This window comes from Notamacropus eugenii, chromosome 4 (assembly GCF_028372415.1).
Source record: "Notamacropus eugenii isolate mMacEug1 chromosome 4, mMacEug1.pri_v2, whole genome shotgun sequence".
In the NCBI taxonomy this organism is placed as follows: Eukaryota; Metazoa; Chordata; class Mammalia; order Diprotodontia; family Macropodidae; genus Notamacropus; species Notamacropus eugenii.
In genome coordinates this window covers 349,000,684-349,013,425 of record NC_092875.1, presented here as the reverse complement: position 1 = coordinate 349,013,425, position 12,742 = coordinate 349,000,684, and the positions used below count along the sequence as shown (strand labels likewise).

The following is a 12,742-nucleotide window of genomic DNA, read 5'->3' as shown; positions in this document are numbered from 1 at the left end:
AATTTTATCTAAAATTCATTGGTCATTTTCAGGTTTCTGGTTTCTGAGCAGCTACTTTGGTTGTTAACAGCAACTACATAGATAACCTACGCAAAAAAGAAAATGGGAAAATCAGTCACAAATAGAGCTTGACTCTCCTTCATCAGAAATGATTAAGCACACCTTGATGGTAATGATCTCCAAGCTGATTATACCCAGATGCCTTGACACTGTGTCCATTAAACACTGGCACAAAAGACGCAGCCTGCCATGTTCAGAGGACATCCAGGCTGTGCACAATTGTGCAGCCTTATGGTTTGGCCCGACTAGCAGCCAAGCTTTTGCAATCCACCACAGGTTGTGTTCCAGACACTCTTTTCATTGTCTCATTAGTGGGGTCATTCCAACCTGCTGGTGGCATATGGATTCTCCCTCCCTCTGAGTGGAGCCTTTAAAGGGCACTGCACCTGCCTCAGTCTTGACTTGGTACCAGTAACATTCTGACAGGAGCTCCGGATGGATGGTTTGCCCTTGAGACTGACCTCCCTCTTTCTGGATGCTTTTTTAAAAAGGGTTAAAATTGGGAGGCAGTCAAGCCTGCTGAAACTTGAAGGGTTTCTTTCTTGTCAAAATCCAAAACCTAAGAATCCCAAATCTCTTTAGTTTGTGACTTGGTGTCTCCCCTCCTCTGTACCCTGCCTTTATCAACTGACCACTTCCTATCCTCTGCCTTTAATACGATGCTGCCCTAACCCACTCTAAAGACTAAGAAAAGTTGTACCCAGTGGCAGGGTAAGTAAGGGTATTTGTTTGTTTGTTTGGTGTTTGTTTGTTTGTTTTAAATAAACTGGACTCAGCATGAAGTTTCTTCAGGTGGGTTCTGACTGCCCACTTATGTGAAGTAACTTTCCTGATGCCACAAACTCCTTCTGGAGAAGGTGGGGAAAGAGGTCAGGGTAGTTATTTCTCCTTTAAAGGCTATGCTCTAGAATTCATGATTTGATCATCAATCTCTGCAGAGGGTGTTCACTCACCCTGACTCAAGTGCATCAGGCATAATCCACAAGCACTCGTGTTCAAATGTTTTACTATTGTGTGAGGTGGAATAGAAAATATACAAAATTGAATGACTATTTACACTATTTCATATTAACTTTGCACAAGTCTAAAGTACTCACCAGACTTTAATAGGCTCTCTTCATTGTCACACTTTTCCCAATCCTCCTCAGCTTTGATCCTTCAGGAAACTTGCATTTTCTTGCCCTTTTTACATCTGTAGTCTCATCTCCACATGACCCTAAATAAAGCAGGGCTCTTTTTCTAGCTAGGTATCAAGTCCAACCTTTTGGTCTCAGATCTTTAGCACCTGAACCACTAATATTCTTTGAACTCTCCCCACAGGAATTGTTTGATTGACTTTTCTATGATTTCAGGATGAGTCATCATCCAAATCTATATATCCTCTTTTCTCACTTTCCTTTCCACCCTCCCCAAACAGACCTGCTTGCTCTCTTACTTTCTATCTGCGAGACTTCTAAAAGTCACCTATTTCTTCATAACTCATCTTTCATGTTGACATCAACCTCTTGGTCCTCCATTAGGACTCACTGAATAGGACACTCTACCAGACTCATCAGTATTTTGAGAAATTGTTATTCCACCCTAGTCTAGAACATCATATTGTGGCTCTTTCTTTTGAAACATTTTCACATGAAAAGCACCTATTAATATTTTATCACAGATACTCCACCCTATCAAAATACAATGAATGGAAAAATGAATGAAGGCTTTCTCTTCTGTGAGGAAGACTAAGAAAGGTGTACTAAATTGTGTGTGTGTGTTTATGTGCATGTTTGTGTTTGGGGGAACATCTAAGAATTCTACAAAAATTCAACTACATTCAACTAACATTTATTAAGTGTCTGCTGTGTGTTAGGCAATGGGAATGTAAAAAAATAAAATAAAATATACCATTCTTGTCCTCAAGGAGCATAATCTATTACGCAAGGTGATTTCTCTATTATAATTTATGCCTATGAGGACTTTGTGATCTTAAGTAGTAGAGTCTGCTCAGTAAGTACAAGACTCATTGAGAATTGAGTTCCTACAGGTGACTATGCTTAAAGAAGATCCTCCTTCTAATTTCTGAATGATTAAAGGCACATAAGTTTTAGGGAGGCAGTAAGGTAGAGTTACTCTGGGCAACTACTGTAGAATCAATGAATTTTGTTACTTAAAGTGAATCCTGTGAAAGATGGCATTCAAAATAGGTTGTATAGATTGCTAAGTAGATAGATAGATAGATGATAATGATTGATTGAGGGATAATAGACAGATATACAGATAGGTAGTTAAACAAAGAAACAGACAGAGGAGAGGCAGAGTCAAATGTTCATTTTTGGTGCAAATATTTATACTCAGAACCCATTAAATTCTACAAATTATATATTGGTTTACTATTTGGTTATCTAGACTTTTAAAAATGATGTAGAAAATGTTAATAATGCATATTAAACTTAAAAGCAAGTCCCCTCTATAATGTTTTTCCCCAGAGAGCTAGTTGTTCAATATTTAATAGCATATTGCTGAATAGACAAAGCTTCATGAAGAGTGTCCTATATTCCAGGGATTATGGTAAGCAGTGGGGATAGAAATACAAGTAAATGAGACAGTCTCCTCCCTGGAGTAGCTTACATTCTAATGGGGAAAGACACACAAAGGGACAAGAAGACTGAGGAGGAGGAGAAGTTCAGGGAGAGAGGCCAGGCAAAAGGGAGGGCGCTTCTTGAAAAGTGGTTCGCCAGCAGAATATTGGGAATAAGTTGAGAATGCTTGTGATGACAAGTTTGCTTGGGTGGATTGAGTAGAAAATGGCAGGGATGATAGAAAGTAAAAAGAGCCATGATGGTTATTCTATACAACTTGAGCCAGCTTGTGAGAGTCTATGTTTTGCATTTTTAGGATGTGTATTTATACCTCTAGATTTAAAAAGCGATAAAAATGTTAATAATGCAGATTAAACTTTAAAATGCACTTTGTGCACAATTTTTTCCTTCTGCAGAGTCAGTTATTAAGTAACATTGATATTTTCTCAGACATTGGCCTCACAGTTCCCCAACCTACTCACTTGATATGATTTACTCATCCACTGCAACTCAACCGTACAAAACTCAGGATCTTGCTGTCACCCACAAATGCTCCACTTCCATGTTCATGAACTCTCAGATCCCCATATCTGACCATGCCTTATTGTCATTCTTCCTCTGCCTGCAGTCCCAAGCCCTGTTGTTGGTCTATACCGTTACATTACCCTTCAGTTCTCTTTCGGACCATCACCCCTGCAATAGCTACATTCTCCTTCTTTCTCCATTTTGACATCATGGTGAACCAGTTCAACTCTGCCTTGTCCTCTTTCCTTGAGTTCCTTGTCACCCTTATTGTATCACTAATCCTGTCCTGTCATGACTCAGTCTGCCATCATTCCCACCATCTGCTACTTACCTCCTACATGCACGCTGCTGAACAAATCTGGAGAAAATCCTGAAACCATACTCACTAGGCAAACTACAGCTTTATATTATATAACCTCATTTGGGCCCTCATTCCTGCAAGGGAATCTTTTCGCACCTCCTTAATTAACTCATTATCCTGCTCACCACAGCAGCTCCTCCTACCCCTAATGTCTCAGTTGTCAACCTTGTCTCATATTTTACTAAAAATATTGAGATTATTCACCAAGAGCCAACCCTTTCTTCCCCTCCTACTTATTTCACATCATCTAGATGTCTTCTGCCACTGTTATTTTCTTCCCCACTGTTTCATATGAAAATGTGGCCCAAGTCTGAACAAGTTACTCTTCCATCCAATAAACACAAGTGGTTCCTCATTACCTCCAGGATCAAATATAAAATCCTCTGCTTGGCATTCAAAACCTATCATGATCTGGACTTTTCAATCTTTTTATAACTTATACTCCCCTAAGTACTCTTTGATCCAGTGACACTGGCTTCGTTGCTGTCTCTCAAGCAAGACATTCCATCTTTCAGTTCTGAGCATTTTCTCTCATTGTCCCCTAGAACTGGAACAATCTACCTCCTCATCTTTTCCTTTGGACTTCCCTTGCTCCCCTTAGCTGAAATCTTACTTTCTACAGGACGTCTTTCCTTATTCCCTTTAATTCTAGTGCTTTCTTGCTATTGATTATTTCCAGTTTATCCTGTATTGAGCTTATTTGTTCACTGCTGTTTACATGTGGAGATTTTCTTTTCCCTTTCTTTTTATTTCCAACACTTGTGCTTAGTAAAGGTACATAGTAGGTACCTAATAAATGTTTACTGACACTTTGACATTTTTCAGCACACTGTTGGCAATGACTCTAAATGTAGAAGTTAGGGAGGGAGCAAATTAGAGACTAATTCAGAATAGTCTAGATCTCCTAATCTCTTTTTCTGTACTTCTCTACCTTTCCAATGGAATGAAATACTAACAATTGAGGGTTGGCAAATGCCCTTGGTTAAAATTAGTCCTTCATATAATTCTAAACTCTTGATCAGAGTGATTACCCTGGCATATTGTCCCACTGCAGTCTGTGGACTTTGGTCTAAGTATACCCATATGCATATGGCAGCCAGGCCCTGAGATTTCTTTCCTAGGAACACAATTCTGAGTCACTGGTGTTCCCAAGATGTCTAGCACAAAGTTGCCAAAGAATTTAGTGTTTAAAAATACTCTGTAGAGGCTCACAAATCAGTGGAGCCTCTCCTTCCATTTCAGTGAAAAATAATTCTTTCACAAGCTCAAAGCTGAAATTTTGCCATTGAGGAAAAGATTTCTAGGCTCATGAATAAGGAGTATTTCTGCCAAATTTTTATTTTAAATGCAATTTAGAAATTTTTCTTCCCATGTTCTGTATTTCTTCAATACCAACATAATCAAAGAGAAAAAGCGTTTTGGGGAATTTGCCATTCTGGTTTCTTAAATGAGAATGAATTTATATTTAAAGCAAAACCTGATTGGTGATGGAACTTAATTTCTACAGTGATGTTATGGGTCAAATTTGGTGCAATGGGAAACAAAGACCATGGTCCTAATATGCCACATACATATGCTCTTTGTGCTCACAGAGTGATTTAGAATGGCACTTTATCATAAAGGAAAGAGGACTAAACCTGAAGACAGAAGGCTTGAGTGTGTGCCCTGGCTCTGACATTTACAATATGGTGCGATGCAATACAATATAATACAACACAGCACAGTATAGTACAGAACGATGTAATACAAAATAATACCATTAGACATAAAATAACACAGCATCATATTGTATCACAGAATGTGTTACTTACCTTCACAAAGCCCTTGGTTTCCTCATCTTTAAATCAGACTTTTCATGGGATTATTGAGGGGGGAGCACTTTGTAAACCTTAAAGTACTATATGAATCTAATAGTATTATGCCATCTGACTGCCTGAAATGAATATTGAAAAAATCATTATGCCCATTTCACAGATGTAAAAAGTGAGGATCAGTGAAATTAAATGACTTGCCCAAGATCATATAAATAATAAATGGTAAACAAATTTTGAAATTCAAGTGCCTATCACAATGTTTCTTCCACTACACTACCCTATTTCCGGACACTGGACTCAGAATTCAGAGACCTAAGTCCAAGTGTCAACTATATAGTTGATCTTGAGCAGGACCAATTAAATACTTGTAGACCTACATTTTCCTGTCTATAAAAGTAGGCTCTGGAAGTCAAGACAAATAAACTATCAGACCACGTGAATTCATGTCACCTGTTTCTAATTCCAATGTTCAGCTCCCTCTGGGAAGCTGTATATCCACACTATGTAGGATTAGAGGATATTCTGAATAGGAGGGCAGTTCAGGAAGCCCAGTGATATAATGATATTGAGAGACTAGAATGCCAGGTGGAAGCAATGAAATCCACTGATACTTGAGAGATGACTAAACAGAAGGAAAATATATATATATATATAATATATATAATTATATATACACATATGTGTGTATGTATGTATATATTTGGAATCTATAAGAGTACCTGGAAGAAAGAGATGCAACTTGTAATATAAAATGAAATGAGAACTAGAAAGGAAATCATGGGAAAGAATTAATGCCTTAGACCAGAAGGTAGTAAAACTTATCAAAAAATATATAATTTTTGAAAAATTAGAATAATAATAAAATAATCTAATTATGAAAATAGGATAATCCAAATAAAACAAAGACTCTATAAGACAATGAGCAATGTTTGAACAAAATCAAAAGACTGAAAAAAGAAACAGAAGAAAAATTATGATATGTAACAAAATCCTGGAAAAATGTGTGTTTGTCCTTCATTGCTGAAGAAGACCATACCACCACAGAAATAATGACATGACTTGCAATTGACTTTTTGTTTTGAGTGAGGGAGGGCTGTGCAGGTCACCAGGCTCACTTCTCCTCCAGAGCCATCTGAATCTGGTGACCAGATATTCATCAGGATGACTGGAGATGACCCAGGATGAGGCAACTGTGGTTAAGTCACTTGCCCAAGGTCACACAGCTAGTGAATGTCAAGTGTCTGAGGTGAGATTTGGACTCAGGTCCTCCTGATTCCTACACTGGTGCTCCAATCTATTGCACCACTGAGCTGCCCCTCCTGGAAAAATAGATCAAGGAGAAATAATCTTCAGACTACCTGAAAACCATGATCAAAATATAAGACACTGAATTCTATATTTCAAGAAATCAAAACCCCAAACTCCCTACATCTATAAAAACCAGAATGTACAGTGAAAATACAAATCATCCACCAGTCACTTCCTGAAACTCCCCCAAAACTTATAAGAATGCTATAGGTAAAATCCCAGAGTTTCCAGTTCAAAGAATAAATACTTCAAGAAACCAGAAAGTGTTCAAGTGATAAGGAACCACAGTTGGGCTCACACAATACTTGACAGCTAGTGAACATCAAATCTTGCAATGTGATATGCTAAAGACAAAACAAAAGGCTTATAAATATGAATATCTTACCTTGAAAAATGGTATAATCCTATCAGGTAAAAATAAACCTTTAATAGAGGACTTTTAAGCATTCCTGATGAATATATCAGAGCTTATTCGAAGCTTTGAAATGCAAGCATAGAATAAAAAGGAAAGTAGAATAGAAACCATGTTGGGGCATTTAGAAGAAATGATACAATGCCGAAATACTCATAGTCTAATAGAGAGTGAAGGAACAACTTTTCTCTTCAGAATATTAAAATTTTCATGGCTTATAGGAGTCAAATGAAACAAAGGATCTGTGGGTGCAGGGGAGGGTTTCTGTTCCGATTTCATTGTCTTAAGAGAAAAGTGGAAAGGAAAGGAGAAGACACTAGGAAATAAAGAAAGGGAAATGGAAGGGAATCTTTGATCTCAAATGGACATACACAAGGTGATTTATCCAAATATCTAGAAAGAGTGGGGAATGGATATTTCATGAACCTCACTTTAATCTCAATCTCAGACAAAGTAGTATTGAACACAATCTTTCTCTCTCTCTCTGTCTCTCTTCTTCTCTGTCTCTCTTCCTCTCTCTCTTCCTCTCTTTCTTCTCTCTGTGTCTCTCTCTTTCTTTCTCTGTCTGTGTGTGTGTGTGGTAGGGAACTATATATTCAATTTAATAGGAAAATAGGTAAAGACAGAGGGGGATATGCTCTTTTCATCACCTGCATCTTCTTTGAAAAGAAAAGGGGAATGGGTGACAAGAGAGGGAAACAAACTGTAAAAATGTAAAGCATGGAGAGAAATACAAAATTGATCATAATAACTTTTAATGTGAATGGGAGAAGCTCACCCATAAAATGGAAGACAGTAGCATTGTAAGGCAGGAAACATCATTTTGTTTATAAGAAATATGCTTCAAACAATGATAAACACAATTAACATAAGGGACTGGAGAAAATATATTATGATTTAGGTGAACTAAAAAAAAGAAAAGAGTAACAATCAGGATAGCAAACTATCAAAAATAGACTTTATAAAAAAAGAAACTACATTATTCTAGAAAGGATCATAGATAATCAATATTAAAGCCTGGATGGCATAGCATCTAAACACATAAAGGAAAAGTTGATTAAATTGCAAGGAGAAATAGGCAATAAAACTATGATCTTTTTTGGTGTAGACAAATTTAGAAAAAAATTTAAAAAAAGAATTTTAGACTTGAATAACATTTCTGGAAAGGATGATTTATTGGCTTATTTGGAAATCTAATGAATAGCAATGGAAAGCACTATCCAACTGTCCACCATGGTGCAAGCTCAGGGTGAAAAGGAAAATCCAATGGGGGAACTGTGCATCTAAAATCTCTGCTTCCACACTGGGGTTAGGGAGAGTGGGAAAGGCTGACCTGGGCAACCAAAAGCTGGGGCAGCTTACAGCCAAAACACTAGTTTTTGCAAAGTTTGATACACTGTCATATCTTTTGGATCAGGAGAAATGAGATCATAGTTAATTGTACAGTCCATGGGTCAAAACTGAAGAGATTCTGCAGAAGATAATAAAGGAGTTAGGATATTAGTTAAGGAAAGACAACTTTTCAGGGAAACTTTGGCTTTTTTCACCTACCTACCTAAGAATAGTAGTACTAGCATATACTTAATAGAACAAATAGCCTATCATAAAAGCAAAGTGACATAGACAGAGTGGCATGGGATAAGAAGGAATGAATAAAATGTGATCTCTCCTGAAGGTACAGAATACTCCCAATGATGAGTCCATAGCTCCATCAAAATTTTTAGTAGTATAAACTTTAATGGTTCTTTGCTCCATAAAGAAAAAGTTCTATCAGATATTCTCATAGCAAAATTGGGAAATGTTAGATTTTGTAGAATAGGTGGGTATTTATGAACAAGAATGTGATTGGGAGGGTACGAAGTAAAAGGGAAAGTAGGATAAGGAGACAGGGGCAAATTAAGTCAGATATGCCCAAAGTTTATAAGCATCTCAGAGATAATTTTAGGGAGGAAATGTCAGGTCTTAGTATTCATTTGATAAAAATCACAATTGTCAAATTTAATGAATTTCACAGAATTGTAAGATGTGGAAGAGACTTTATGAATGAACTAATCCAACTATTTCATTTTGCAGATGAGGAAATTATAACCAAAGAGTTGGAGGGACCACAATTCAGCAACAGCATCCTGATTGCAAATCTATTGCTCTTTTATACACACCAATATTTTTCACTTACAAAAAGGGCCTCTTTTATCTTCCTCTTCCTGCAGTTTACTTTCACATTGCAAGGAGAGAGAGTAGAAAGAGAAGGCAGAGAAGACCAGATATGAAAAACTTTATTCCCTACAGAAATGACTAGCTTGATTCTGGCAGGAAGGAGAAAGGGTTGTTTTCTCAAGAAAGAATATAAGCTCATTGAGGGCAGAGACTCCTTTTTTTCCTTTTGCTTTTATGGCCCCATCTTGAAGAACAGTATGTAGTATGTGGAAGGTACTTAATAATACCTTTGCAGTTAGCTGATGAACTTTAAAATTCTATATAGTTGTGACTTATTGGCTCATGTAACTGCTTGATACCTTACGGATAGAATATGAAATGCAACTATACATCTTCTAATATCATTCAAATAATCTGGAAATGTGCAAATCAGTGTTCTAGCATATCTTAAAAATAAATGGTCTATGTTTATCATCTTCTGCCTGACCTCAGTGCCTGACCCCTGAACCAACTATTAATCAATGTTTAAAAAAAAGAAGGAAAAAATTGAAAATGTGCCTAACTTTAGTAGACATACCCAGAGGATATAGATATATCCCATTTCTGAGGTTCTACCAATTCAGCTTTAGAGAGATACTTTTATGAAGTGAGTAATCTGAATAAATAGGCTATATCTGAGGAAAATATTATGGAATCAGTATTTTAAGAAAATGTTCATTTAAGAGTATTAAAGTATGTTGTGGATTCAGGACAAACATAAATGTTATCCCTTTCCCATCTATTTTTTATGTTACAATATGTTCACTTAAGTATAAAAGCCAAACAAATGTGTATGCATATAAAGTACATATATTTATATGTGTATGTATGTATGTATGTATTTGTGCAGGTATATATATATATATATATATATGCATGCACAGTATATGAAACTGGTGAAAGATTTATTGACCTGGTGACCTACTCCAGTCCCAAGGATTCTTATGGAAACTGTGTGTGACTGGTAATTATTATGCCAACCTTATTAGCATAATGATTTCCCACCTTCCATGGTACTGCATTTTTCCCCCCATAATCTCCCAAAAGTCCTTAAGCTTGTTAATAACCATTATAGACAGCCAATGAAGTGAATCAAGACTGAAATGAACTCACCTGAGTCTAAGTAGATTAACCATACTCAAGTCCAAAGATGTCTGTAAAGGTTCATCACAAGCCTATTCATTCAATGAATAAGAGCAGAAAGTGCTAATAGAATGTAGGATCCATCAGTAGGCATACACGTTTTGGGCCCCAGAGTGTGAACACTTCTAAATTGTTAAACTAACAATGTCTTATGGGAAAGAATATTTTACATATTCTCAGCATTTAGAAATTCCTATGACATTTGACTTTGTGCATTTTATGTTGTATTTAGATATTTTACTCAGTCCTTTGTGTGTTTAAAGGAGTGTTCCAGCAGAGGGAGGTCAGGAGTAAATGCTTATTTTCCCCTGAAGGAATTTGGCATATCTTTGTCTTTCTCTCTCTCTCTTTCAGCTTCCTATCATGTAAGAATTGCTAGAAGTCCTGAATATCATTGTTACTAATTAAGTAGAGAATGTGTTGGAGTAAGACTCTTGGGCCAAAGAATGTGAGTGTCCCATAAGACTCAGTTCATTGTAGAAGAACTGAGCTCATTAAAGCAAATCCCTTTTAACATTACTAGTCCTATTTCCTCATTGTCTCATTGTTTATTTTTTCCCTTTTGAACTATATCCAAATTATCATAGTAATAGTAATATTTACGTAGCTGTCTAAGATGTGCAAAGCACAAAAATGTTATCCTCACAACAACCCTGGGAGGCAGATATCTTTATTGTCTCCATTTTACAATTGAGGGAACTGAGGCAGACATAGGGTAAATGAATTACCTATGGTTATATAGCTAGCAAGAGTCTAAGGTCAGATTTGAACTCAGGTCTTTCTGACTCCAGATACATCACTCTACCCAACATACCAGAGCTGTAAAACCACAGAAATGAACTGCAAAATTCTGAAGTGCTACCAGAATTAAAATATACTTGGGAAATGTTTAATAATATAAATTTAAAAAATAATACAACATTGATAATATTGATTTGCGGTTTCCTAAGGCCACCACTACATTATGCAACTTAGTTGAATCACTCCTTAATCATGGAGCCCAGAACTGAGTATAGTGTTCAAGTAAACTGTTGAGATTTACTTGGTGGCACTAATAGGTTAAATGACTTTCCAGGCTCAACATATTGTCTTTTTTTTAAAGCAAATATTATTACTATTTTTTTACATCATCAGGATTTCTTCTAGTATTCTTCGGTTCTCCCTTCCTAGAGAGGTCGCCTATATAACCAACAATATTCTTAAAGAAAACCAAGGTGGGGAGAGAGAGAGAGAGAGAGAGAGAGAGAGAGAGAGAGAGAGAGAGAGAGAGAGAGAGAGAGAGAGAGAGCCAATAAAACCAATCAATGAAAAAGTCTGAAAATAGATATACTCTACCATATGAATGGACCTTCCTCCTCTGCAAAGGAGAAGGGTGGGAGTGTCTTCTCTTTTCTCTTCTTTGAGGCTATATTTGTTCTTTGTCTTGTCACAACATTTCACTTTTGATTGTTTTATGGTTGTTTTTTACATTTACCTTGTTGCAGTCATTATGTGCATCATTTTTTCCCTCTGTATCAGTTCACGTAGATTTTCCCAAGTTTCTCTGCATTCATCATATTCCTTGTTAACTGCAGCTCAGTAACATTCTATTTACATTCGTTACTACAGTTTTACTGGTATAGATAACTCCCGTTCTTTGCTCGGTAACTTAGTTTTTGAGAGTTATTTGGAGGCACTGATGTGTCAAATAACTTGTCACAAATCAATACAGTGTCATTTGAGGGAATATATATATACATATATATATGAATATCTTATTAAATAAGTGATTAAAAATTGCAAATTGTATGTTGTTTTAACTAAATTTTATTTTTCAAGTAGCACATGATTATTTTCTCTCACTCCAACCTTCCTCCCCCATTGGAAAAAAAAATAGAAACAAAACCTTTGTAACATATAAGCGTAGTGTAGCCAATTTCCCACACTGGCCATGTACTAAAATCATACATCTCATTCTGAAAATTCAATCAATCAATAAACATTTATTAAGTACCTACTATGTGCCCAGATATGAGGATATAAAAAAGGCAAAAGACAGTTACTAACCTCAAGGTGCTTACACAAAATGAATAGATAGTTCAAAGAGTTGTCTTTGCCCTTAGAAGAGGCTTTGAATGCCCGTTTTTTGCTCTTGGAGGCAATACAAAGCTACTGGAGTTTATTGAAAGGAGGGAGGAGCACTTTAGACCTGCACTTTAGATAAATCATTGCAGTGACTGAATGAAGAATGGGTTGGAGTGGTTAGAGACTCTAGGTAGACAGACCCCAAGACACATCCAATAGTTTTCTATCAGGAGGTGGATAACAGTTTTCATCACTGAAATTTTAGAAATGGGATTGGTCACTGCTGTGATCACTA

General features: G+C 36.5%; 1 long non-coding RNA gene across 2 annotated transcripts in view; it reads right to left on the bottom strand.

Moving 5' to 3' along the window:
* The window catches only part of LOC140498499 (uncharacterized), a 36,379-nt gene extending 24,432 nt beyond the window's left edge, over positions 1 to 11,947 (bottom strand). The window contains exon 1 of one of the 2 annotated variants that reach the window (XR_011965112.1): positions 11,719 to 11,947. This is a non-coding gene — a long non-coding RNA (uncharacterized lncRNA). The remainder of the gene's footprint in view (positions 1 to 11,718) is intronic. The other variant, XR_011965113.1, reaches the window with a different exon arrangement.
* Between the last annotated feature and the right edge of the window lie 795 nt (positions 11,948 to 12,742).